General features: G+C 34.8%; 1 long non-coding RNA gene across 1 annotated transcript; it reads right to left on the reverse strand.

Annotated features, from left to right (window-relative positions):
• Positions 1 to 646: 646 nt before the first annotated feature.
• LOC103658142 lies at positions 647 to 15,467 on the reverse strand. The gene is made up of 7 exons (XR_567041.2): positions 15,185 to 15,467; positions 14,230 to 14,496; positions 6,217 to 6,372; positions 5,482 to 5,603; positions 4,957 to 5,115; positions 4,372 to 4,478; positions 647 to 2,824 (listed from the first exon to the last, which is right to left on the reverse strand). It is a non-coding gene; the product is annotated as an uncharacterized LOC103658142 (long non-coding RNA).
• Between the last annotated feature and the right edge of the window lie 12,520 nt (positions 15,468 to 27,987).

The following is a 27,987-nucleotide window of genomic DNA, read 5'->3' on the forward strand; positions in this document are numbered from 1 at the left end:
ACTCTCATCAGTAATTCCCTATATCTATAAACTCTGAATATTCCTTTTCCCCAACTGTTCCTGACTAAAACCTGACTCTCCTGAGGATGTTTCTGCTTCCTTTGCTTCTTCTTCAAGTCTGCCTAATTTTTCTTCATTTTCTTCATCCCTTACTATTGTTTCCAGAGGCAACTGAATACACTCCTTGGTCCTCTTTGCTCTTTCACGACCTCTTTTTCCCTTTCCACTCCATGGAAATACATGCTTCTGACATAAGACCAATAGATTTGGCAAATAAAAATGTAGGACACATTTGAATTTCAGATAAAATGTGGATGCACTTCAGCATTAATATCCCTCATGCAGCCTTACTTCAGTGTCAATTCCAACTACCCTTCCTTGCTGAGTTATCCTCCTTGCTATTCCCTTTCTCTCACCGAAGACATAAAAATGTCTGTCCCTTAATTATTTTTTTCTCTCATTGTTCCTGATGATTTCAAGATCCACACTGATGATTCATTTCACAGCTGGCCTTTAAATTCTATGCCTTGGCTACCACGGCACCTCAGCCACTCACCCCCTTTGATTATACCCTTAACAAATCATGCCCATTATAGAAAATAAAGGTAAAAGAGATATCTCAACATGTGAGGGATGAAGGAGCGTTGTCTGAAGAAATTTTTTAATGTTTTAAAAATCATAATAATCAATTATGTACAAAGTAAAATTCACTGAAATTCTCATTAAAATTTATCTCCCAGTATGAATTTTAATCATACATGTACAATATATACAACAATAAATCCAGCTAATTATACCCAAAGACACAGATAATAAATACCACAAACAAGGCGAAGTTTTTCTGTAAGTGCTTTCTTAGAAAAAGTAGTTCTGGGGCACCTATGTGGCAAAGTCATTAAGTGTCTGCCTTTGGCCCAGGGCGTGATCCCAGGGTCCTGGGATCGAGTTCTGCATCGGGCTCCCTGCTCCACTGGGAGCCTGCTTCTTCCTCTCCCACTCCCCCTGCTTGTGTTCCCTCTCTCTCTCTGGCTGTCTCTCTCTCTATCAAATAAATAAATAAAATCTTTAAAAAAGAAAAAAGAAAAAGTAGTTCTGACAAAATATCTCCAGAATAATCTTCTATAATCTCAGTTTTCAGGGGAATGAGTCCTGATTTATGATTTTCTTGATTTGATTCTGGTAGTATTTAGGAATACACTTAATATTTGAACACAGAATTCTAAAGAATTTACCATTGTGATGCAAGTGTTTCTAAACGAACAAAGCTAAACATTTTCAGTATTTATTGCAAAATAAATAATTTTTTGATAGAATTCTGGCAAATCAATGTTTAAATGTTTAATGTTTAAATAAAATTTATACTCCACCTATTAAATCACAATGTAAAAATATATTGAGTGAAGTAATGTAGAATTTTCCTTTCAACTGCAGTTGAACACATTTGAGAAATGTGAAAAGATCACTATGCAATCTGGAAAAAACAAGTATTTATTCTGAACCACAGTAAGAAATATACCTATTTTTTCCATAGACCAAAAGAAGCAAGTTGTAAAGTTTATAAAAATTATAAATTTAATCATCAGTATTAATAAAATGAAATAGTAATAAAGTTGATTCTGTATCTCTGAATAGTTGAAACTTAAAGAACCTTCATATATTTCATTAAATCCCAAATAAAGTTTTTCTATATAAACAGACTGGTCTAATCTGTCAATCACAATTTCCCGAGATCTACTTAAATACAAGCTCGTTTCTGCAAATATACTTGAGCAAAACTTTTACTTTTTGTAGAAAATACACTAAAGATATCACCACAAGGTATCTTCTCTGCTTGGCTATGGAGACAAACAGAAATGAATCCAAATCTTCTCTCTACCATGAATTTGCTATGTGATTAAAACAACTTCCCAAGATCTTATCTGTAAAATGAGAATGACACTAATATGAGTAGGGCTGTTTTGAAAAACAAATTCAAATATCATGTGAAGGGCAAAGCACAATACCTAACAGAATAAGTGCTTAATAAATGTTAGCTCCCTTTCTCATGTTCTCACTTAAATAAACAAACAAATAAAATAAGAGAAAGGCAAAGAAGGTGCGCTAGGTATGGCAGCTAAGCAGCAGGACCAATGCTGCAAAAAGACAAAACTTTGAAGGGCAAGATCTATTTTCTGTACAAGGGTTATACTGCTAATCTTTTTCTGTCCTGAATGAGATCAACTTGAAAATGTTGTCAGCACTTCTGGGTGACATGGGTCTTCCTGTGTAAGAAATGGTCTGGATGTTGTCCTCAAGGGCATGGGTCTTCCAAAGTTATCATCCCCTGAAAAGGTTAAGACTGCATTCCACAGCTTCTGATATTCCTGCATCAAATTGTCATTCAATCCTAAATTTAGCCCTGCGTGGAAGAAGAAAATATATTCAAATTATAATTAAATTTTGAGTGATAGTCACCATGTTTGATGTTTTATGAGTATATAAATTATTTCATAAGTTATGTCTATATCTCATTTGGATGCTTAAAATAGAATAGGTCCTGGCATATTTTTCATGTTGGAACTAATGTTATAAGACAGTAAAGTATCTTTGAACTTAGTTACTGGTGTTGCTGTATTTTTCTCTCACTCAGAAAACAAAACCTGATGGGTCAGTAAGAAGGCAGCCCATGGCTCCAATATGGTAGGTGAAGGAGTCCGGAATCAATATAATGCTGAAGGTCATGCTGGGTGAAGCGGAGCAGAACTCTTGAACTGTCCATCCTCTTCCTTCAGATAATACTCCAACCTGACACTCCTCTTCAGTTTTCATAGAAACAACACCTTTTCTAAAATGATCAACAGCAAATTATGTATGCAAAACATCTGATTTAGGAAAGGTAACACAATGAATGGTAACATCTGTCTAGTATTCTAGGGGTAGCTCCTATAGTTTCCTTCAATTTAACCTCCTTTTTCCTTTTTCTCAAATAGCTGACATCATCTAATAGTTACTAGACCTTCAATAGAACCATTTATCCCTTGTGAAAATACAGATTTTCCACAGAAATACCTGTGAAGAAAGCTTCCTATCCAATTGTAGTTAAGTGATGAATAGCCCATTGTAATTATTTGTCAAATACAATTCTGACCCACTCACCAAAAAATGAATAAAAGACTTAATTATACAGTTATTTAAAACATTCCTCTACTACATTAAATTTCATAATAATAAGCAATATTTTTCCATAAAATATTATCAGTTAAGTCAGACAGGCCAGTGAAATTCACATTCAAATTATGTCTAGCCTCTAATTGTTTTCAGATGAAAAATTCACATTTCTTTAACTGTTAAAAATAAAACAAAAAGGCAACCTGATAAATGGGAGAAGATGTTTGGAAATGATATATCAGATAAGCGGTTAATACCCAAAATATATAAAGAACTTAGTCTACTCAACACCAAAGAAACAAATCTGCTTTAAAAATGGGAAGTGAAACTGAAGGGACATTTATCCAAAGAAGATATACAGATATACAGAAGATATACAGGCCAACAGACACATGAAAAGATGCTCAGCATCACTAATCATCAAGGAAATGCAGATCAAAACCACAATAAGATATCACCTCATACCAGTCAGCATGACTAGCATCAGAAAGACAAGAAACAACAAGTGTTGGTGAGGATAAAGAGAAAAAGGAACAGTCAAAAACACAAGTATGTATCAGATGGGATTTCTTTAGTATACAATGGAATGTCATCTGTATGCACAGTGACGTTGTGCTGACAGCAACTAGATAATAAAATCAACAACGTAGTTTTACAACTACACAACTGTGCTTTAATTTATTATATTATGTGGGTTTCTCAATATTTCACAAAGGCATTGCTTTTGCTTCATGTTAAACTTAGTATCCTTTTATCTTATACTGTACTAAGGCAACGGGAATAATTCTCTTAGCAGACTTAAGTTATTATAAAACATATTATATCATCTGTGAGTAAGGGACAGGTGGGGCTAGATAGGGAGGGATAGGTAGGGGGCTTTGGGATCAGGCTCCCAAAAGTCCCAAAAATGTGGAGGTGTACTGAAACCAGAGATAAGGGACCAAACCAGACCATCCTGTCCTAGGTGTCAGAGGTGGGGTCTTGTTATAACGGCTACTTGTGACCAACAAAGAATTACTGGGCCTTAAAATGGAAGTAAGCCATTGAAGGTGTTATCACTAGTCCTTATTCAATGGTGCTATCAATACAGATGTTAAAAGGATTTAAGTTCCCTGGTTAGCCTTCTATAAAAGGCCAACCCTAAAAGCCCTCAGTGGCAACCCTCTCACTTCTGAGAACTTTCTCTATTACCTTCACTTAATAAAACTCTATCGCTTTACTCACTCTCCTTTGTCCGCGAGATTCGTTCCTCGACTCCATGAGACAACCACCTCGCTCTCCCATTTCATGTTCTCTTAAAGTCTGCTCCAAAATATATCCTTTTTCTCGAGCTAAGGTGTCAATCCAAAATGAGATTTCAATAAACTATAGGAAAGTAATATTAAACTGGGAAGCACTATGCCAAACACGGAAGCTAAGATTGTTAAGTTTCACAATAGAGACAAATGACTTTTACATTCCTTTTTCTCCGTTTTAACTAATAAAGTATAAACACACAATTTATGTAAATTATTACTTTAATGTAAATATATATCAATAGTATAACTGTTTCTTCAAAGAAATTATAGAAATAATCTGGAATTATTAGGAATATGTATCATTTTATATGTGGTTGAAGTACTTCCTCTTATTGAGTGCTTTTATATATGATGGAACTGTTTTTTCCTAGAAACATGCATTGTTTGCTGGTAGCAATTTTTAAGATGCATATTTTAAAAAAGCAGTATCTGGAAAAACAAAGTATTATGCCTTTAAACTTTTGCCTTATTGAATTCAAAATGTTTGTGAATTTCCATATGGTTGACCTACCATTTTTAGAAATGGTGTAAGTGTTCTGTCCCAAATAGAAGTAATAATTTTACTCCAAGCTCTTTGAAACAGAGGTAAGTATTGAAGGAAAATCACACTAAGGGCAGTACATTCTGCAAAGATCTGCGGCTGCATTTAGTGTTGGTGATTCCTCAAGTCCTAGAAAAACATGAATTTAAAAAATATCAACCTACAGATAGACAAAGTAAAAATTCAGATATGCAATAATAGTATCTTAAAGTATCTTATCCATAGTTTCCCTATATGATAGATTTGTTTTTTTCAGTCACTTTAAGAAAAAATTTAATAAGCATATAATTTATTTTTCTAAGCAGTATAACTAGTCATTTTGCCTGAGTGAAGATTTTTCAAAATAAATAGAGCCTCAGCATTCACCGTATCTATTACTTTCATTTTTTTAAATGGTGAAGGATGGTCACCCTTTGGAGGTATGTCTACTATGTATTTATTTACAATCTCAAAGCAGCAATACAAGGAAGGTGATAGCGCTTCATATTGTCATACCTGTTTCTTTGTGGAAGACTAGGGCTGAGTGGAGATATGATCTGTATACCAGCAGAAACAAACAAAACCTTGGGTTTGTATCCCAACTCTGCCCATCAATTAGCTGTTTCACTCTTAGGCATCTGTAAAGTAGGATAACAAGAATATCTAATGTGCCAAATGGCTGTAAAGATTAATGATAATGTGAATACTGTACCTGGTATTAGCACATAATAAAGAATCAATAAAAGTTAACTGCTATTGATAGTAATATCACCATTATTATTTGTCTTCTTAACAGAAAACATGGATTCTAAGCAACAGAGTAGATTGCTAGATATCTTGATCACCACTATAATCATCGCCACCAGTAACCCTTTTCCTAAGAGCTTTTATAAAAGCTAAATCTCCTGTGTGATATTCCCACCTATGCCTTGAAATTGGCCTATGAAATTTCCACAGCAGTGATGATCAGCTGAGTCCAGAATAAAATACATATTTACTCTTTGGTCAGGGAAGAAAGAGGTGACAAGATCACCACAAGAGTGAAAAAAAAACATCTTAACTTGTTTTGAAAAGACCCTACATGCTTTCATAAAAATATGATCAATATACATATCTCAATGTTTATTAAGCAAACATGTAACAAACACTTATTTTCTGTTTGATGATGAGGTTACACCTTCGCTACTACTCATAAGCACTATCACAATCTTGAAAAGTAAAATTAAATATTAATTTTTGAAGGAATCTCACCTGTGTGTTATGATTTTTCGTGCATATATTGAGGCTTTTACAGTCTTGTGCATCATGTAACTATTTTTATAGAGTTTTAGTATCACAGAGCGTGAAACAGAGCAATGGACACTTCTGCTGTCAGCTCCTTCTGGCCACAGACAAGGTTTGATGTACCTACAATAAAATTTTTTTAAAAAGCCTAGTGATTACAAGAGACAATATTCAAAACCTAGGTGATATTTAACCCTAGAAAAAGGAGTTTCTTTTTTCCCCATTAATAATATTAATTTAAAAATTTTAATCTTTCAAAAAATTAAAGAAAAAAATATCAAAGAAATGCCTAGGAAGTGAAGGAACAGTTGGAATATGTCTAATGGAAAATGAGAATGCACTGTATCTCACTAGGTTCTAAGTGCCATTTTAATATTAACAACTGTTTCTCCTCCTGATCTGTATACTTACTAACAAGTCTGCGTAGGCCATGCCTAATTTGCAAGTCTCTGAATAATTAGTCTGTAAAATCTATAGTGCTGTCAGGTCAGACATTTTTCAGTGGCCACAAATGAGACAAATACTGTGTATTTATCTGATGTTCAATTGCTATCTTCTCACAGGCTGGTAATTATGAACTACTACCACTACTAAAAAATATTATCACTACAATGTCTGTATTTGGGGAAAGTTGGAAAAGAGCAAGAAATAGAAAAGTTCAGCAAGATAAATAAGAGCCGGAGGTGCCTATACAGACCTAAGGCATCTTGCTCTGTCTTCGGTAGGGTATCACAGTCTCAAAAAACTTAGCCTCTCCTAAAAACTTACAATGTTAATTAGACAAGTCACTTAACGTCATTCATTCATTTAAAAACATTTGTTTAGTGTCCACGTATTATGTAGGGTTTATAGGAATTTTATTCTAAGATTGATTAACACACTTCCACAGAGTTTTGAGTAGCGTGGTAACATCACATCATATTTATATTTCTAAAAGATCACTCTGATTTCTGTGTAGAAAGCAAATCTTATGAGATCAAGAACAGAAGGAGAAATATAAGTAGGTTAATGTATGCTAGCCTACTGCATTTGTCCATGGAAGAGATGATAGTCTTAAATTAATGTCGTAGTGATGGAGGTGGTGAGAAGTTGGCACATACTGACAGGGTGACTGGTGGATGTCATGGGGTATGAGGAAAAGAGTGAAGTCAAGGACACATCCCAAGTTTTTGTCCTAACCAACTGTAAGAATAGAGATGTCATTAACTGACAGGGGGAAACACTCCAATGGAGTGGATTTGGGGTAAGGATCTGTCTAAGCCATGTTAAGTTTGCAGTGCCTATTAGAAATTAATATGGAGATGTCTAATAAGTTGCTAGATACAGGAGAAATAAAATATCTTGCTTGTAAGCATATTGACTCCAGAGTCATCTGACCCTGATTACATCATCACGTCATATCTACTCTTCCAAAAAGAATGATCTGTTGAAGGGAAAACAATGTCAGATGGTGTATTTCAAGAAACCGAAAGGGTAAAATAACCATTGACTTAGGTCATATTCTTCATGAGAGATTACCAAAGAATCAATTGCTTAGCTTCCATTTATTAGCTTTATAGATATCTTTCCTTTATAGGTATCTTTATAGGTATAGATATCTATAGATATCTTAGATATCTTTTTATAGATATCTTTCCTCTCCAAAATACTGAAAAATTCTTTTCTTCTCAGAATAAAATTTCTCAGTGGTCCTTCATATATTTTAAAACTTAAAGTTTGAGATCTTAAAATTATCACAGTAGTTGTCTTCAATTTTACAGTATATTTTATACAAAGTTGGGGTTTGGGGTTTTTTTTCTGTTTTGTTTTGTTTTGTTTTGTTTTAGAAAATGACTAGGGTTTCGTAATCAATAAATTTAGCAAGGCTCTTCCTTGCATCTTGATGGAGAACATATCCCAAAGATGTAAGTCTATATAATCAGTAAGAATACGGATGTTGTGAAAGGAAATGTTTATCTTCCAGAAGGAACAAATCATTAAGAGTGTATTTCCTAGATGCTGAACTTTAGTTTCCAAATAAACATGTTATTACTTTTCCGCATGTCCCCCAAGTTTAGTTTCCAATAACCATACAGAAATATTTCTAATTCCTGTGACTTCTGGAAATAATCTATTATATGTAGGCAGTCAAGGCATGTTTCTCATTCTAAAAAACAAAACACACAAGTAAATATTCTGGTTCAAATAAAAATACATTACAAACCTCTAATGAAATTAAATACGAGGTGGAAAATAATGTGCATGATCATTCAACTACAGAAAAAATCAGTTCAAGTGAAACAGACTTTCACTCCTTTGGCTTGTACTGTTCATTGTTGAGGTTATTCGAATAGAAAAAAAAATTTTAATGCATTTATTTCTAATAAGACAGCCATTAAGAAATTACTGGTCTTAGTAGTAGCATAATTGCTTTGTATTACACACAAAAAAAATATATGCGTAAAAATATACCTATATAATACTTAGGAGTACATACGTGAGTATTTGAGTGTGTGTATGTGTATATACACATTTATTTACAAGACACTGATTGAGAATTTCCCACGGTGATCTTCACATGTTCTTGGCCTCTCTGAGTTGTTTCTTCTCATTGCCTGAACTTTGTGCATAGGTTTCCTCCCCATCTCGCAAAAATTGCTCATACAAAAGCTTAATCCACAAGCACTTCAACTAACCTCTGTTGCTAAAACCATATAAAAATATCTTGCCCTCCTTGTCTATGTTAGAATGCTTCTTCAGAGTCTTCTTATACTCAGAATTTTCAAATGAAAACTTATGCTCTTGGTTCTCTAGTTAATTTTTCCCATATTATAGCACTCATTTCTTCTGAGCTATTTAACCTAACTTACTATTTCAAAAAACCATTTGTGAACATAGCAACTTGAGGCACAGTGTCCACAAATTCTAACAACATCTGACTATTCCCAAAGGCAGCCCAATATTGGTTTTCTTCTAAAAAGCATGAATGATAAAAATGTTTAAAAAGTCTGTTTGATGAGGTATATTCCCCTTTCTAAGACAATTAGGAAATATGGTTAACATTCTGTAAGAAATATCTCCCATTCTGGTGACAGACAACTGGAAAATTCTGTATGAATAGTGACATCAGCATTATGTCCTAAATGTTGAATCAAATCATGTAGTACAAAGTTCCAGAAGTTCAAGGTAATTAATATAATTATAATTAATATACATATTTTCTGCATCCTGTAGAGAAAGGAAACTAGTGTTATTAGAGATAAAAATAGAGTAGCGATTTTTCTAAAGATTACAATTGTGTACAAATTGTCATATTAAGACAATACAAAGTGTTAAGAATTTTTTTAAAGATTTTATTTATTTACTTGAGAGAGAGAGGGAGAACATGAGCAGGAATGGGAGAGAGAAGCAGACTCCCAGCTGAGCAGGGAGGCCAACGCAGGGCTCCATTCCAGTCCCCTGAGATCATGACCTGAGCCAAAGGCAGACGCTTAACCATCTGAGCCACCCGGGCACCTCCAAATTACTAAGAATTTAAAGATGATTAAAATATATTTTTCTGTAATTTATTTTTCTATAGAAATGTTAAACAAAGGAGCACCTGGGTGGCTCAGTCAGTTAAGCATCTACCTTTGGCTCAGGTCACGATCCCAGGATCCTGGGATCCAGTCCCACATCAGGCTCCCTGCTCAGCGGAGAGCCTGCTTCTCCCTCTCCCTTTGCTCCCCCTGCTTGTGCGCACACGCACACTCCCTCTTTGCCAAATATATAAATAAAATCTTTTTAAAAAATGTTAAATAAATACTTATTAGCTATTTTCCTATTGATAATATTTTGTATTATTCCTATTAGTAGAGATTTTAAATACAATCTAAAGAAGCAAAATATCTAAAAAAAATGACCAAATTTTAAAATTATTGAATATTTTTTCTCAGGCTCTATGAGATGAGAATTTCATAGGCTCTATAAAACAAATTTGATGCCTTAAAAAAAACTATTACAAAAAAAAAAAAAACTATTACAAATTTGGCTTCCATTTGAATGCAATCATGCCAAAACTGTTCCACAGCATAGAAGTGAAGAGTTTGTTCTCTCCTGAAGTTCACATTGAAAGAACAAATGATGAATAATGAACCTTCATCAATCAAAAAAAATTCAGACTCAACAGTCTTTACGTTAAGCCTCCTATGCTGAATAAAATACAAAACACATAACACAAAGATTATAAAAAATAATAGCAACTTGAGAGAAAGTTCCACAGTTCAATTGGTTACACAAATTTTCTTCTAACTTAAGAAAAAAATTTAAACTAACCACAGATTTCTATTATATTTAAGTAACCATTTTCTCATTATTCTGTAATAGAAAACGCCCTTAAAGATCTGAGTGATTCCACAGCGACACTGAAATTCATCGTGTAAGTATAAACTTATGCAAAAGCACATCTCCACAGTTTAAATTTAGATACTTTGTGGTTTTTGCAACTGAAGTACAAAAAATTAAGGCAGGCATTATCCTGGAGCAATTATATGTATGGAACTATCTCATTTTGATTCATAAATTAATATATAATGAACATCTGTGAACTCTTCACACAACCCAAGAAATAGAAGATTCTGTATAGCTTGTATTTGCCCTAGGCGCTGTTTCCAAAACTCATCTCCCACCCTGCCCCTCCGAGGCAACCGCTGCCTTGAATTTAGTTTTTATCATCCTCTTAATTTTTAAAACTTTTTATGATACTATACATATACCTAATTTTGAATCTTTATTAAAAGGACATCTTATATGTGTTTTCTGGAATTTGGTAGACTTAATTACTAATTACTATTAAAAATTTGGCATAAGGTTACAGGACGCTATACTTAAATAACTTTAATACCACATAATATTCAATTATATATCTACATCACAATTCATTCTACATCCTCGTCTTTCAAAGGCCATTCAAATAGTTTCCTTTTTTTTATTTTGTTCTGTTTTGTTTTTTGCTAGTATAAACTATGCTGCAATGATCATTCTTGTGGATATTTCCTAATGCACAGATAAAACACCAAAATATATTCATAGACAATTACCAATCTGTACATTATAAGGTAATAACAAATTGTTTTCCAAAGCAATTTTACATTACCTGCATTAACAGATGTTAGAAATTCAATTCATCTACATTATTTCTAATACCTGGTATTATTTAAACATGAACTATGTACTTTCTCTTAAGTTTTAAATTTTTTTGTTTTTATATTTTTTGGTTTTTAATTTTTTGTTTTTTGTCTAGGATGTGAGAAACTACCCCATGCTACTTTTTAAAAAATTAAAACGCTGCAGAAACATGTTAATTTTGCTGCTCATTCTTTTAAAATTTACCCTTTGCATATTTTAACACATAATATAGTGGATCAGATTCTGCAGCCAGACTGCCTAGGTTAGAATTCTGGATATTTCACTTATAAGCTCTGAGACTTTATATTAGCTGCTTCCCTATTCTGTGCTACAGTTTCTCGACTTGTGGAAATTAAAAGCAGCTAATCTTTCATGCGGTTGTGGTGAGGATTAGTAAGATAAATATCTATAAAATGATTAGAAGCAAACTATGCTTAGGTCATAATATGTGCTTAAAACATGATTACAAATGATGTTTTGGGTATTTTATTTTGTAATTGTATACAGTTGGTTTTATAGTATACTTACTCTAAATTAATTTAGAAAATTGGAATATGGAGATAAACACCGTAAGATTAGACTCAATCCATCACCCATGACAGGATATTTGAAATCTATCCGTGTTGACACATAGATAGCACATTCTTTTAGCAACTGATAATTCTCCACCATATGAGTATATCACCTTTTATAACCAAAATTCCATACTGATAGACATTTAAGTTGTTTTCTTGTCTTCGTCTCACAAATAATGGCATATTGTACATTACTTTTAGCATGTCTCACTGAGCATATGCAAGAGAAATTCTCTAAGTAGAGAATTGGGTTAGAACAGTAAGCAACTTTAATAGATAGTATTTAATTCATCTTCAAAGAACTGATATTTTGAAATATTTTAATTTGAGAAGTGTGAAATGGTGTCTCATAGTTCTAATTTATATTACTACCAAAGGTAAGTTATCTTGTAGAATATATATCTCTATTTTTTTCTAACATTCAGATTTCCCTTTTGTGATTTACTTATTGGTAACTTTTGCCCATTTTTCTCTTGGATTCTTTTTCTTGTTAATTCGTACACAGACTCGAGTTTTCCTAGATAAGTAATTCTTATATATGGATTTATTGTCTTGTTCCAATCTGTCCCTTATACTTTAACTTTGGTTGGAAACTTTTGAAACACGGAAATTTCTTTTTTTATTGTTATTATGGTAAAATTTACCAAACTTCGTATTTATTTGAATTTTTCTTTTATCTTATTTAAGAAATTCAGCCCTACCCCAGGATTCTTCAGATAGTCCACTGCATTTTTTTTTTTTTGTAGAGGCAAGATGAAAGACTAGATTAAGAGTAAATACACATTGAATTTAAAGATCAGTTTGGGGAGAATTTATGTATTTATGATATTAAGTGACAACAAGAAAAACCTGGTATAGTTTCTACATTTATTCAGTATAATTAAGTTCTCTGTAATGTCTCATAATTATTTTCTTCCTAGCATGCTTTGCTAGATTTATTCCTGAGTATATTAGTTTGTACTGCTGTTTTGATACTTTCCTTTCTTTTGATACATTTTCCAATTAGTCAATTTTGTTACTTAGAATCAGTATTAGATTTCTTCCTTCTGGACATTTCCATACTGATGGTGATTAGAATCAATATTTTTTAAAATATCAATATTCTATCCCAGAAGAGATTTCTCTTATTTGTTGTGCGTAGATTCTCTTGAACATTTTAGGTAGATTTTCTTGGTTGTTTGGGGTAGAGTAAAATAACAATTATTTTCTCTCTCTTCTTTCCCTATCCTCACATCTTTTACTTACTTTTCTGGTGTTATTTCATATACTAGAACTTTCAATATACTACTGAGTAGTTGTGATGATAGCAAATACTTTTCCTTGATCCTCATTTTAGTGGCAAAGATGATAAGGTTTTATCATTACTTTGATGTTTGATGTAGATTTTTAGCAGGCTATTTTAATAAGTTTAGTAAATTATATTTCTTTCCTGGTTGGTGAAATGTCTAATCATTAGTGAGTACTGAACTTTATTAAATGTTTCCTTGCATCCGTTGAAATAATAGTATTTTCCTTTTATCTGTTAATACACAGAACTTTATTTTTAAAATTTTTACATTGAGACTTATATTAAAACTCAACAAGGTCTTGTCTTTTGGGGGCACCTGGGTGGCTCAGTTGGTTAAGCATCTGCCTTGGGCTCAGGCAATGATCTCAGTGTCCTGGGACTGAGTCCCCTCTTGGGCTCCATGCTCAGCCGGGAGACTGCTTATCCTTCTCCCTCTGTCCCTCCTCCCACACCCGCTGTGCTCTCTCTCTTTCTCAAATAAGTAATACCTTTTATTAAAAAGTGGTTTGTTTGTTTTTTTTACTTTCAGTATAATTGTATTTTATGTGCAATATTGAATTTAGGAATTTATGATTAACAGACAACTCTTCAACCTCTTGAGTCAAGCAGAATCATTTGGACCTGCTTTCAAATTTATAGTCCTATAATCAGAATCATGTGTGAACCTTGTTAAATTTTTGATTCATAGTCCCTATCCTGAATGAATTATTGATTCAATAGGACTGATGAAAAGTCTAAGAATCTATGCTAGAATGGAATATAACAGATTCATATTTGGCTTAAATAAAATCGACTGACTACTCTCATAAAATTTCTAAATCCACTTTTTTTTTTTTTTACAATATAATTTCCAGTAAAAGCAAACTATTCAACCAGGTGGAAGAAGAGGGAGAAGGAGAGGAGGAGGAGGAGGAGGAGGAGAAGAAGGGGGAGGAAGGAGGGAGAAAAATGTATCTATGGGTAATGCCTCACTTGATCTTTCTAAATCACAGTTGTTAACATCTGCAGCTTCAGCTTTTGAAGGTTTCTCTTCATTGATTTCAAACTCATGTGTCAGTTGCCCAGGAGCTGGCTCCCATAGTATGTCTTCTAAGATTAGATGGTTGTCTTCTTCAGACAGATCAAATGATGACAAGCTCTCCATGGTCTCACTGACATTACAACTGTCACTTCAGTATCACTGCTGCTGTCACTAGAACTTGATTTCTCATCTGACACAGTAGGTGTAGAAGCCATGATCTATGAAAACAAAGCAATTAATCATCGCTTTGTTTAAAATAACATATCACTACGTAGTTTACTCCTTTCAAAGGTAAAATGTGTTTGATTCCCTCTCTCTCTAAATCTCTTCAATCCCTAGTTTCCTAATGAGGACATTTCATAATCCCTTCCCCAAACACTTCTGCAATGAGGTCACTCAAAAGGGAAGATAGGGTACCACAGTAGTACAAAACATATTCCTGAAAAAAATAAATCTGAAAGTAACATTGCCAAAGACAAGAAGTCACGTATATGTTTAAAGAAGGGCACATATTGCATGGTGCACTGGGTGTTATACGCAAATAATGAATCATGGAACTTTACATCAAAAACTGGGGATGTACTGTATGGTGACTAATATAACAAAATAAAAATTATAAAAAAAATAAATAAAGGAGGAGTTGATCCAAGGAAAGTAATAAAATAATAAAAATTTTTATGTACACCTTAACTTTGGAAGTCTTCATGGAGAACTTTCCCGCATTTCAAATATTACTTCAATTTTATGCTTTTCTTTCCTAGTTGAGCACACATAGTCAATCAGATCACCCTGAATTAGCATCCAGTTAAAGCTAAAAATCTGCTGGTTTCCGTGTGCCCAATAACTTTCCTCGTTTCCTTAAGTGACTTTACATACTATACGTTCTCGATGTATCAATACACGTACTCTTTAGTTGTTCTTTTTCCAATAGTAAAATATTTCAGTGGTGCACCAAGAAATGTATCAACAGCGAGGACAGTGCCTTGTTGGTTGGCAGAGAGCTTAACTTCATATGACATCAAAATGTTTATTCTTCAGCTTGTGGAGGAAAAGGTCACTGTGGTTCCTCAGAAATCCAACTTAAAATGGCCACTGTACACTAAGGCAAGCAGATACAACTGTAAGTACTATAGGCACTTAGATTCATAGCACAGTTACATGCAGACAGAATAAATCTCTGTAAATAAACTCTAACCAACACTAGCATTAGTAGTGTCATCAAGATATTTTAATAATGTCTCTTCAGGACAAATCACATTGTATCAAATTATATGAAAAGAAACTATACAGATGTCACAAAATTGAATGTTTTATTTTTGTAAAAAAGAGCAATTGAGAGAAATTGGGCTGTAACATCTGTTGAGTGCCTAGAATAATAAAATTGCTAAAAATATTAAAATGTGTACTTTTTAGTTCTTACCTATTTTATATTGATTTATAAATTGCTTACTCTAATTGTGTCAGAAAATTCTTACACAGCACTTCAGATCTTTTTAGCCTCACCCGTCTCCAGGGCCCTTGGCTCTTGTTTTGTCCCAGCCACCACTGTGGCAAGCATTTCTGCATGAGTATCAGGAAGGCAAAATTCAATAGCATTTTGCCTCTGGGTTACATACATCATATGTCTCTAGCTCCTTGTTTGGGGATTTCCCTGCTGCCATTGAGGCATGAACACTACGTCCATATGAGCACTATATATCCCACAGTACGTTGCCTTATGTGGCAAACATTCAACAAACGGTTGTAGCAATCAGAGCATAAATCCTCCCATCCTTCCCTGCAAGGATTGTCCTGGAATGCATTACTTTAAATGGTCTCTTGGAAGATTGTGCCAAGGGAATGAATTATTAGTTGTATGATACTAAGCAGTGGACAACTCACCAACATACTCTTATATTGGCTCTTCCTCTTTCTCTGCTTCATTCCTCCTTTCTTTTACCTTTGACTTCCTGGGATTGCATGCCTTAACAAATTATTAGCACATACTTTTTACTTTTTTTGCCTTAGACTCTGCTTTGTTATAGCCCAAAAAGAATTGATAACAGAGTGGTGCCTGAAAGAATATCCTCAGGATAGGATTTTGCAGTTGGATTATTCCCTAGTGTGATGTCAACAGTGATTCCATTGCTGGTGCAAAGAGAGGCACTAATAACGTTGGCAAATAGGAGAATGATAATTACTAAGGCTTTCCTCTGCATTTCATTCTAATTAAGTGGTGGAAGGTAAGGCATTGAGAATACTTATTAGTTGTGGCACTTGAAAATATGGGAGCAATGATAATTTTAAGTATGGGGTGAATTATATTCTCTTAAACACTGAAAGCACTTTCATATAGAAAATGATAGATTGAGCCATCAGTGAATTTAAGGCACGCTATAGAATTCAGAATGTCTCAGTGATCGTTTTTGAAGAGATGCTCATCTCCTCTTGCCTCAGGGCAAACTATGCTGAAGATCGTACTTAAATCTCATTATAAAAACAGCAGCACTGAAAGGAGACTGCACCATCTTGACAGGTCTTCATGTCAAAAACCCTAATAGGAAAAAACCCTAGGATAGGATATTTGGGTGGATAAGCTTAAGAATCTTAAATCCCCAACTCCCCTAAATTCTTTAGGCAGGGAGAGCAGTGCTTTTCCCCTTGCTAGAGGATAACAGCCTCTGCTTTTTTGGATACTAAGCAAAAACTTCACCTGAAGTACATATGTCACAAAATGTTTATTTTCTTCAAGATCTGTCCCTACCCCTTCATTGACTTGAGGCAGTTAACCAGAGTCCATGTGTAACAGAGCCCATGTGGACAAATCTCGTCTATGCTCAGGGAGGAATATCTTTATGACAAAAGAACGGAAGAGTTACCTAAAATGTATATTCAGGAATGGAGGGAATATGTATGAAAGTGGATTTTGAAATTATTAAAACAGGTCTCTGAGGAGCCAAATATAAGGCTGAAGAGTAGAATTTATTGACATGACAGAGGGTAAGGATGACCTACCAAAAAACGTAACCAAGTGGGCTCCCATTTAATCATACCTATTTTCCCAACTGTAGTGTCTTTACTGAGATAGACGATGATTATAGTCCCTGGCACTTAGCATGGTGCTAATGAACTGATAAACGTATTTGTTTTCAACCTCTATCAATAAAGAAGATCAGTGCAGTTCATATTTGCCAAGAACACCACCATTTTGTCTCAGAGTTCTGTTAGATTTCCTGCCGTCTATCATAATATAGTCTGTACTCTAATCAGCATGACATTCCAGAGATTATTACGCTGGTTTTCTATGCTGTTAAGATGCATGTCTTTAGGCTCAATTTCCTGCCACTACCCTCATATATAACTATTTGTGTTCCAGCCACATCTTCTTCCCCCTATATCTAAAACTGAATTATAGTGTCTCCTGTTGTGTATAAATTATTTTATCTGTGCTCCAATCCACTCCCATTCTCTCGTGGACGTTTCTCTTAAAGTTACCTCCCTTTATCCCATTTTCTCCTTCCTCACCTTTCTCTCTAGGCTTTTCCCCATCAGTGTATAAACATAGCCATGTCTTTTGCAACCTAAAATAATCATACTGCTATCTCTGTTATACTCTTCATTCAATTTCAGGGTTTTTTTTTTTTAAACTCTCTTCTGTGACTATTTTGATCCATTATCACACTCCTCCAAATATCTAAACAACTCTTCATTTTTCTATACATAATCATGTATGATCAAGCTTCTTTTTTTTTTAAGATTTTATTTATTTATGTGATAGAGAGACAGCCAGCGAGAGAGGGAACACAGCAGGGGGAGTGGGAGAGGAAGAAGCAGGCTCCCAGTGGAGGAGCCCGATGTGGGACTCGATCCCAGAACGCCAGGATCACGCCCTGAGCCGAAGGCAGACACTTTAATGACTGCGCTACCCAGGCACCCCTATGATCAAGCTTCTAAGAAGAGTATCTTACGTCTTTATGATTTATCACCTATCACTACTATCATCAGCAAAATGCAATAACTGTATAATTATAATTGTATAATAATTTGATCTCAGTTCCCTTTTATTTAAAATAGGAGTGAAAAATACTTCCTTCAAAAAGCATAAAAGTATAAAGGAAGAAACAGAAAATCTGAACAAATTATTAGTAATGAAATTGTATTCAGAATCAAAAAACTACCAAAAAATAAGTCTAGGAACAGAAGGATTCACAAGTGAATTTTATTAAACATTTAAAGAAGAGTTAATACCTATGCTACTCAAACTATTTCAAAAAAATAGAAGAGGAAAAAAAGCTTCAAAATGCATTCTTTGAGGATAGCATTATCCTGACACCAAAACCTAACAAAGATACCACAAAAAAAAGAAAATTATAGGCCAATATGCATGATAAACATAGATGCAAAAATCCTCAACAAAATATTAGAAAATTACATTCAACAATACACTAAGAGAAAAATTCATTATAATCAAGTGGTATTTATTCCTGGGAGGCAAGGGTGGTTCAATATTCACAAATCAATCAGTGTGATACACACATCAACAAAACAAAGAATAAAAATCATATGATCATCTCAATAGATGAAGGAAAAGCGTTTGACAAAGCGCATCATCTATTCATGATAAAAAGCCTCAACAAAGTAGGTTTAGAGAGAACAAACCTCAACATAATAAAGGCCATATATGAAAAACTCAAAGCTAACATCATCTTAATGGGGAAAAACTGGGAACTTTTCCCCTAGATCAGGAACAAGACAAGGATGTCCACCATCGCAGCATTTATTCAACATAGTACTGGAAGTCCTAGCCACAGCAATCAGACAAGAGAAAGAAACATGAGGCATCCATACTGGGGAAGAAGAAGTTAAACTGTCACTATTTTCAGATGAAATGATACTGTACATAGAAAAACCCTAAAGACTCCATCAAAAATTAGAAGTAACAAATGAATTCAGTGAAGCTGCAAAATACAAAATTAACACCCACAAACCGATAGTGTTTTTATACACTAATAATGAAATAGTAGAAAGTGCATTTACAATTGCACCAAAAAGAATACAATACTTAGGAATGAACTTAACTAAAGAGGTCAAAGACCTGTACTCTGAAAACTGTAAAACACCGATGAAAGAAATTGAGGGTAACACAAACAAATGGAAAGATATTCCATGCTCATGGATTAGAAGAATTAATATTGCTAAAATATCCATATTACCCAAAGCAATCCACAGATTTAATGCAATCCCTATCAAAATACCAATAACATTTTCCACAGAACTACAATAAATAATACTAAAATTTGTATGGAATCACAAACAAAACAAAACAAAACAAAAACCCAAATAGCCAAAGAAATCTTGAGATAGAGAAACAAAGCTGGAAATATCACAATTCCAGATGTCAAGATTTGCTACAAAGCTGTAGTAATCAAAACAATAGGGTACTGGCACAAAAAACAGATACATAGATCAATGGAACAGAAAAGAAAGTCCACAAATAAACCCACACTTATATGGTCAATTAATCTATGACATAACAGGCAGGAAGATACAATGGGGAGAAGACAGTCTCGAAATGGTGCTGGGAAAACTGGACAGCTACATGCAGAAGAATGAAACTGAACTTAACACTATACACAAAAATAAATTCAAAATGGATTAAAGACCAAAATGTGAGATCTGAAACTACAAAAATCCTAGAAGAGAGCACAAGTAGTAATTTTGTTTTGGTACACAAACCACAACCACTATTCTGCCCTAGGTAGAACCTTCAAGTTTAACCTCGCTCTTTGTAGTCAGTTCTTTTTTCTTAAATAGTCACTAAACATATGCACTCATTTTTTTTTTCTCACCACTTCATCTGTACACAAGGCATCAAACCCTCTTCTACCTGTGGTCTGTAATTTCCTTTTTACAGTCCAACCACCAGCAGCAGGCACAAGATGGTAGAGTGAGTCCTCAGGGGTTTCATGAGAAGACCTAGAAAGGCAGACAGAGCTACCCTACTCCTCCGACTGAACCCTGGCAGCACCCTCAGCACCATCTAAGTGCCTCTGCTTTCATTTTCACTTCCTACAGAGGGTTGAGAAAAGAGGAAGGCATAACAACTTATTACAGATTCTCAGTGTTATATGCCACTTCTTCAGGCCACATCCTCTAGAAAAAATATATATAAAGAACACTAAAGGCAAATATTGAAAGTTTATACACACTTGCCCCACCTCCTCACTGCCCTAGCACAAGCCCCAGCGACCAACAGCTATTCAAAGAAATTAGCTCAACTCACACTTACATTCTCCTTCTTCTTTTATTTGTTCTTAAATTCTACAAAAATTGAAGCAGTGAGAAAGGAAATCATGAGATGATTAACTGGGGTCTTGAGACTCACTAAAAATTATTCTTTATCACCTCAAAAGCCAGAATCAAAAATGATCTGCTGAATGGAATTTAATGTCCAATGAAAGATAAAACCACACAGTGGAGAACTGTGTTTCTGCAACAGTGCTATGTAGAGAGCTAGCACAATGAATCTCCCTCCATGCTTGTATGTTTTTTTTTAATTTAAATAGAGTTGACATAGAATATATTAGTTCCAGGTGTATAACAATAGTGACTTGAAATTTATATACATTTCAAAATGCTCACAATGATAAAGTGTAGTTACCATCTGTCATTATACAATTATTACAATATTCTTAAAATATTGCAATATTATTAACTATGTTCTCTATGCTGTACTTTTCAATCCTGTGACTTCCCTTATTTTATAACTGGAAGTTTGTACCACTTAATCCCCTTCTCCTATTTTACCCATCCCCCTACCTCTTTCCTTTTGGCAACCATCAGAACTGCAATCCAGTTACCCTTTCTAATGTCCTCTTTTTTCACAAATGGCCTGCATATTATCTTTCATGTGCTCTTTTTTTTTTTTTTAAGATTTATGTATTTATTTTAGAGGGGGGAGGGGAGGGGGCAGAGGGAGAGAGAGAGAATCTCCAGCAGACTCCCTGCTGAATGTGCAGCCTGACACAGGGCTCAATCCCACCACCCTGAGATCATGATCTGAGCCAAAATCAAGAGCCAGAAGCTCAACTAACCTAGCCACCCAGGCGTCCCTCATATGCTCTTTTTAATCAGGCTTTTAGCATTTGCTTCACAGCAGCTTTAGACAGTATCTCAGTGAAGAGTTTTGCTTGCTCGTTCTACAGAAAAGATTTTGATTCTCTTTTTATCAGAAAGCATATTACCCACCATTTATTGTCATCAATACACTTTTTTTAATAATTTTTATTTTGTTATATTAGTTACCATACAGCACATCCCCAGTTTTTTATTCTTAATATAACTTTGAATGTATCTAATTACAGAGATTAGATTTTGAGTTAACTGGTAAAGACTCAGAGTTGAATATTGGAAGAGGTGCTCTTATGCGTTCACCTTTCTAATAGATCTGAAAAGGAGAAAAAATCATCTGGTAGGGAAGCTGCACAGAGAAGGTGATATTTGAGGACAGTTGTAAAGTATGGTGAAGACTTAGATAAAGAGGGAAGAAATTCAGAGCCAAAGAATTGGTCTTAGAGAAAAATGCAAACGGTATTTTGGTGAGATCATTAAAGATATAACATGTTGGCAAAGAGTACACAATATGACTTGAAGGACGGGTTAATGCCAGATTAAAAAGGTCTTAAATAGCATCCCAAGGAGTTTGGACTTTATCTTTCATAAAATCAACTTATGATTTTATGATAAAACATGGGGTTTTGAGCAGAAGATATCCCTCTAAGACTCCAAATATTAAATATTCACTGATGACTATGATCTTCCTAACTTTGACCTTCAGCTTGAATCTCTCTCCTGAACCCCAGATCCCTACCAGAAACATTAATGAGGCAATTCAGTCTCAATATGCTCCAAACTAGAATCATTATCTTTAGTTCCTCAAATGTTTGCCCTATATATCTGACATAGTTTAATGGCATCCTAATCCATCTCTCTTTTTTTTTTATTATTATGGTCAGTTAGCCAGCATATAGTACATCATTAGTTTTTGATGTAGTGTTCAATGATTCATTAGTTACATATAACACCCAGTGCTCAACCCAACACGGGCCCCTCTTAATACCCATCACCTAATTACCCCATCCCCCCACCCCCATCCTCAAGCAACCCTCAGTTTGTTTCCCAGTGTCCAGAGTCTCTCATGGTTTGTCTCCCTCTCTGATTTCTTCCCGTTCAGTTTTCCCTCCCTTCCCTTGTGGTCCTCTGTGCTATTCCTTATATTCCACTTTTTCATTCAGATGAGAAGCTATCTCCTCTCCTACAAGACCCATACTGAATTCATCATCAGATCTTGTCAATTGTATCCCCAAAATATCTTTTATATCCATCCCTTCTCTCTCTGCCTAGCATCACTGCCTTTGCTAAGGTAAGGATCTTGTATTATCACTTCTCACTTGACTATTTTAAGGGGCTCCCAACTGGTCTTTGCCTCCAGTATTACTTTTTATTTCAACCACTACCTAACTGCTGGAGTTTCATTCCAAAAGAAAAATCTGGACTTTTTATCCACTTGCTTTACTGCCTCCAATGGATCTCCACTAAGGGTTAAATAAAGTCTAACTTCCTATGTGATGTCTTCCTCAATAATTGCAAGTACATATAACTGCTGCCTCCTCTGCGTTCACAAAAAGTATTGTATTATATATATTTATCACCCAAGGGTGCTTTAGGAATTAAATGGTATATTACCTGTAAGACATTTAGCACAGTACCTAGAATACTGTCAGTTCTCAATAAAAATTGTTACCATTATTATCAGCTGGAAGTATAGTATGGCAGGGAAGAGAGTAACTTTTCAAGCCAGACTGCTTCAGTTCAAATTCCCCAAAAGAAGTGAGTTTTATATTTCCTAGTTGCATAATCTTGGGCAAGTTATCTAATTGCCCTGAGTCTAATTTCTATATCTATCCAATGCAAATAACAATTACGTCTATCTCAGAGGCTTATTTTAAGGATTAAAGGAAATAATTTCTGTAAATTACTTAGCTCATACCAAAGATAAAATGATGACTAGGTTTTATTGCACCCTTCCTTTAATGTAAATATCTATTTACGTCAATCTTCCTACTTGATCAGTGTCTCCTTCTGTGCATGGCATATAGGGAGCATATAACCAAGATGTACTGAATTCAAGTATGAATATATGAAAGAATATATAGGAAGAAAGGAAGAAAGTATTTAGGAAGCTCAATTGGACAGCGTTATATAGGTTTGTTTATTAGACAAGAACTTGAAATCTAAATTAATAAATGTATTCTAATAATTCAATAGCATAGACCTGTGCAGGCGTGATAAATAGAAATAGAAAATAAATTTGGGAGACCCTATGAAGGCTACATCAATAATACACTAATTGTATCGAGATGTGGAAAATTCACTCACAGATAACAACTTTTTTATAACAAAGAGATACATAAAATTTTACAGAAAATCTCATGCTTTCGTTTCCTTCTATTATATCATACATGAATCATCTTTAAAAAGTGGAACAGCTCAGCCCTTTCAGTACTATGCTCTAGAAACACTAGTGGCAGTTTACTTATAAAACTCATATTTTCCAGTGAAGGAAGAATTGTTCTACGGTGCAGAGCCAAGAATTCACCACATGTGTGCGCGCGCGCGTGCACACACACACACACACACACACACACATATTCTCTCTCTTTGCAATGTACCAAGGAAATACTCCCACATATCTTTTTTTTTCCTGAAACTTTATATTCTTTATTTTACTTCATAACAAACCCTAAAAGCAGTGTGGCAATTTCTTTCATGGAAAAATATTGGAAGCTATGGAGGCTAAGCAGAAAAGAAGCCAGAGTTGATGATTGTAGCAACTTGTGGTTCAGGGGCTATAAGAAAAATCATAAAAATCTGAAATACTTGTTATAAGAACCCAGCATAAAAAAATACTGACTAAATATAACATTTGTTAAACTGAGTTTTATTTTAGTTTCAGTGTTAACTAACTGTGTAACCAACCAGCATAAAATCAGCTAAGGTCAGGGTATGATCATACATTCTTTCAGAGGGGACTAAATATGTAGAATTGTGTCAAGGGAGTAAGTCATTGCAATGAAAGAGTCTGCCCTCTTTGATTTCTAGGACATTGTTCAGCAGCAGTAGCTTCACTAAAGTCTTGTTATGAAATCCAGGATCACAAGGATGTGTAATACAAGCAATATCGACCTATTTATTAAGTAGGAAGTTAGTTTTGGTTTATATTGGCGTATCCACATAAGCAATAAGAGCTAATTTGCCTTTATATCAAATACATTGGTAAGATATCACTTCCCCTAATAAGTACTCAAGCTCGTAGGGAATTTGACCCTCTGCACTATCATAAAGATGATGGAGTGGGCCTTCATTCAAAGGGAAGATATAAAACAGGATCAAAAGGGATATTGAGAAAAGCAAAAATTGGCTTTCAGAAAATTCTCAGGCCATGGCAGTTTTGCCCTCCTACCATGAGATTTCCTGAACCACACACAAATTACTGCTGAAATCATAACACGAAGTTATGAAGAGGAGAAGCTTTCCCTTGACCCAGTTACTGATTCATGTAAACAATATAGACTCAAACTTTTCACAACATGTCCACATCTTCCTTTCTTTTAATAAAAATCTAAGACAGAGCAACCCCATTCCTCCTAGGTCTTCCTTTTTGCAGCAAAAGTACCTAGACATAACAGAATAACAATAGGAACCTTGAGACTTGAGAAATGACATGATAATGAGTTCTGAGTTTGTTACTGTCTCTTGTATATCCAAAGCAGTATGAGGAGGGGTTAATCACCACTACACTTCACCCTGTCCAGGTGTCATTGGGGCTATCTAACCACTCCCTGACCTAGCATCAGTGAGATTAAACAAGACAGTGTGAGGTGGAGCTAATCAGAAACCTGCTTTTACTCCCTTCCCCGGTATGTGTGTATTGGGGAGGGTAGGTACTGAACCTCCACCCTCAACCAACATGAGTAAGAAAGAATGAGTTGGTGCAAGACAGGACTAATCAACACTGTCCCACATATAGACCCTGTGACAGCTGAGCCTCCATCCTCACCCTAAAACAACAGAGCAGTGTGAATCAGCCCTGTTTCCCCTTTCCCTGGTGTCAGCAAGGCCCAAAGAGAAGCTCATTATATACCCCACTCAGAGGTAAGAAATAAGACAGTGAAAGCATGGTTACACTTTCACCAGGAAGATGTCAAAAAGACTTCCAGGGAAGCTGAACTTCAATAATGTCACTATCTGCATGGAGGCAATGTAAGCTTGTGCTCCTTTTGCCAGAGTGATGCCAGCAGGTCTAGAAGAAAGCTGAACTCCCATCCACCCCATTCCTCATGCTACATCTTACCTCACTTTCTAAAAAAAACGTATTAAGTAGGATTAAAAGTCTCATAGTATAATATCCAAAACGTCCAAATGTCCAAAGGGTACAATAAAAAGTCATTCATCATATCAATAATTAGGGAAATCAAAACTTGAATGAGAAGACACTGATGCCGATACCAAGATAAAGCTGATGTCAAAATTAAATTATAAGGATTTTAAAGCATCTGTCATTAAAATATTTCAACAAGCAAATGCAAGTACTCATTTTTTTTAAGATTTATTTATTTTAGAGAGAGAGAGAGCACGAGTGGGAGGGGTAGAGGGAGAGGGAGAGAGAATCTCAAGCAGACTCTGCACTGAGTGGGGAGCCTGACAAGGGGCTGATCTCAGAACCCTGAGATCACGACCTAAGCCAAAACCAAGAGTCGAATGCTTAAGCAACTACACCACCCAGGTGCCCCGCAAATGCACATTCTTTTAAAATAAATAAAAAATAGAAAATCCCAGCAAAGACATAGAAGTTACAAAAATATGAAATTTGGAGTTATAGAAAGGAAAAATACAATGACAGAAATTTTTTAAATTTCTGGATGAGTTCAGTGGTAGAGTGGAGATAACATATGATGGAATCAGTGAACTTTACAACAAATCAATAGAATCTGCCAATCTGAATAACAGAAAGTAGACTGAAAAAGAAATAACAGAGTTCTAGAGACCTGTGAGGCAATACAAAAAAGCCAACATTCATATAATTGGAGTCTCAGAGGAGAGGAAAACTGGGTGGGGCTGAAAATAAACTCAAAGAAATAATGGCTGAAAACTTCCCAAATTTAGAAAAAAACTACACTTATAGAATGAAAAAGGTAAGTAGACCCAAATTAAAAACAAACAAACAAACATGCAAGCAAACATCATAATTAAATTTCTGGAAACTAAAGACAAAGAAAAAATCTTGACAGCAGACAGAGAAAAACAACACATAACCAATAGTGGAATACTAATTCAATTGACATTGGGTTTCTCATCTGAAAGCATGAAGGCCAGAAGTGACACACTTTTAAAGAATTGAAACTTTTAGAAACTTGCCAATCATAAATTCTATATCCATTGAAAATATTTTTTTAGAAATGAAAAGAAAATAGGGGCGCCTGGGTGGCGCAGTCATTAAGCGCCTGCCTTCGGCTCAGGGCGTGATCCTGGCATTCTGGGATCGAGCCCCACATCAGGCTCCTCCGCTAAGAGCCTTCTTCCTCTCCCACTCCCTCTGCTTGTGTTCCCTCTCTCGCTGGCTGTCTCTCTGTGTCAAATAAATAAATAAAATCTTTAAAAAAAAAAAAAGAAATGAAGAGAAAATAAAAACTGTCCACTGAAAGAAAATGAAGGTAATTTTTACTAACAAACCTATCCTTCAAGAATAGGTAAAGGAAGTTCTTTAAACACAGGGTGAGAATTACAAAAGAAAGCTTGCACCTTCAAGAAGGAAAAAGAAAATGAGAATGGGTAAAAATAGGGTTAAATATAATATTCTTCTCATGAACTTCTTAAATCATATTTGATGATTAAAATAAAAATTGTGAAGTTCTGATGTGGTGTTCAATGTATGTAAAGAAATACTTAAGATAATTATATTCAAAAAGGAGGGAGAGTAAAGGGATCCAAGTAAAAGTAAGGCAGTAAAATTTGATACCAGTAGACTGTGATGAGTCATACAGGTATATTGCAACCACTACGAAAACTATACAAAGTGATATACTCAGAAACATTACAAATAAATCAAGATGGAATCCAAAAAGTTTTAGGTAATTCACAGGAAGGCAAGAAAAGAGAAACAGAATAAGAAACAGAAGAAACGTAAATATTAATAGCAGCTTTACTTGTAATAGCCAATAACTGGAAACAACCCAAATGTCCTTTAGTGGGCTGAACGGCTAAACAAACTGTGGTACAACCATACTGTGGAATACTATTCAGCAATAAAAAGGGACGCACTACTGATACATGTAACAACCTGGATTAATCTCAAGGGAATTATGCTGAGTGAAAAAAGACATACTCAGAAGGTTACAGACTGCATGACTCCATTTATATAGGTCTTGAAACAACAAAATTGCAAAAACAGGAAACAGCTAGAGGTTGGTGGAGGTTCAAATTGGGGGCAGGGGTGTCAATCAAATGGGACTCAGCAAGGGAGACGCAGGAGGGGGTGAGAGGGAAATGGTTGCAATAGTAAAAGAAAAGGAGAAGGTTCTTTGTGGTAACGGAACTGTTCTGTATCTTGACTATAATGGTAGAAACAAAACTACACATGCAATGAAATACACACAAATGAGCATGTAAAA

This window comes from Ursus maritimus, unplaced genomic scaffold, assembly GCF_017311325.1.
Source record: "Ursus maritimus isolate PB19 unplaced genomic scaffold, ASM1731132v1 scaffold_11, whole genome shotgun sequence".
In the NCBI taxonomy this organism is placed as follows: Eukaryota; Metazoa; Chordata; class Mammalia; order Carnivora; family Ursidae; genus Ursus; species Ursus maritimus.